A 1570-nucleotide genomic window follows, 5' to 3' on the forward strand; every position below is an offset into this window, starting at 1 on the left:
AAGGGACAGGGGCACCCTGCCCCCTTCGGGGGTGCAGAATCTCAGCTCTTCACCTCCTCCTCTTCCCCGTTGCTTCCTGATAAACAAATCCATCGATCATTGGTGTGAAAGCCCCAATTGCTCACAGTAGGTAAGGGACTCCAGCTCCCCTATCTTTGTCTTTCCCCTAATGATCTTCCTCAATTAAGCCTTCCAATTACTCCCCAGGTAGCTTGCCAGTTGCGGTGATTTCGTTACTCGGTGGCGATAAGCCAGGAGAGCTTTTATCACCCCACGGCCAATTACTTTTATTGTGGTTTTAAAATGAGTCAGCAGATCAGCCATGGCAGCTGGGCTCCGGCTCTGCTTCCGAAGGGGGGGATGCTCCCAGGTCCCTCATTCCCACAGGGAAAGGTCCAGGCAGCCACACACCTTCTCCCTCCAGCCGAGACACCTGTCTGGTGCTGGCATTCGGGGTGGTGGCATCTCCTCACCAGGAAAGCCTGAACCCAGCCCTGAGATGGGCCAGAGGAACTGCTGTGGCTCTTCCTCCCAGATGGAAGGAAGAGGGGAGTTGCTCCAATGCTTAATAACCCTCCTTGTTAAAAGCGCTTCCTGTATTTCTAACTTCTTTCCTTTGACTGTTTGCTTATTCTCCCCTGAGATCTGTTATCAGGAATCATCTCCCCACTGGGATTAACTCTTGGATGTCTCCCGTTTGCTGCTTATTCCCAACACTGGTGACAGTCCCTGGACATAAAAAATATCACCTCTTGCTGCCCTAGAGCTTAAAGTAAAGCTCTGAATTGCACCTTAAGCTCCGTATTTCTGAGCCACGCATGCTTTCTTTCTGCCAGGGGTTTTGGGGACACCTCTCCCTAAGCTGGTGGCAGCTGATCCTCTAAGCATGGTGGGCTTTGCCCCAGCATTCCACTTGCCCCGCTGCACCTTCCTATGGAGAAGGAAACCCCCTAACGCCATCTTTCTCCTTGCAGCTCCACTCCCGGGACAAAGCCAGGCTCCCCCTCAGCATGAACCCCAAGAGCAGCCACTTCATAGCAGGGATAATGGCTGGTTTCTGCCTTTTGGCAGAGAAAATCCAACACTGAGCAGCTCCTGGGGTGCTGGAGCTGATGGGAGCTTCCTCTGATGAAGTTTCCTCCTGCGGTAGGTTGGAGATGTTGGTTACCTTAAACCCGGTAAGTGGCTCTGCCCCTATTTTGTGCGGGCTCCCAAATCAGTACAAACCTTTCTTCCTCGTCCCACCCTTCGCCTCCATCTTCCCTCTGGAAAGGAGACAGTGGTTGGATTGTTTGATTGCCCCACGTCATTAGAGGTACAAGGTACCTGTTAATCAGGGAACATGAAAGCAGGTAAGGATGGAGTTTGTCCCTGGGTTAAGAAGGAAGCAACAGAGATGGAGAGATAACAGCTCCCTGCACGCAAAGCACTGCCGGAAAAAAGCTCCAGGCCCCTAGGAATGGCCTCAAACCTGGCTGTATCCCACCCTGGCATGGCCATGGGCATGATTTTCCATGGGGTGGAAGGAAAAGAGGGGAGAGATGGGGAGCAGCCCTGGAGACACGTCCTC

The sequence above is a fragment of the Egretta garzetta genome, unplaced genomic scaffold, assembly GCF_000687185.1.
Source record: "Egretta garzetta isolate BGI_Z169 unplaced genomic scaffold, ASM68718v1 scaffold287, whole genome shotgun sequence".
Classification (NCBI taxonomy): Eukaryota; Metazoa; Chordata; class Aves; order Pelecaniformes; family Ardeidae; genus Egretta; species Egretta garzetta.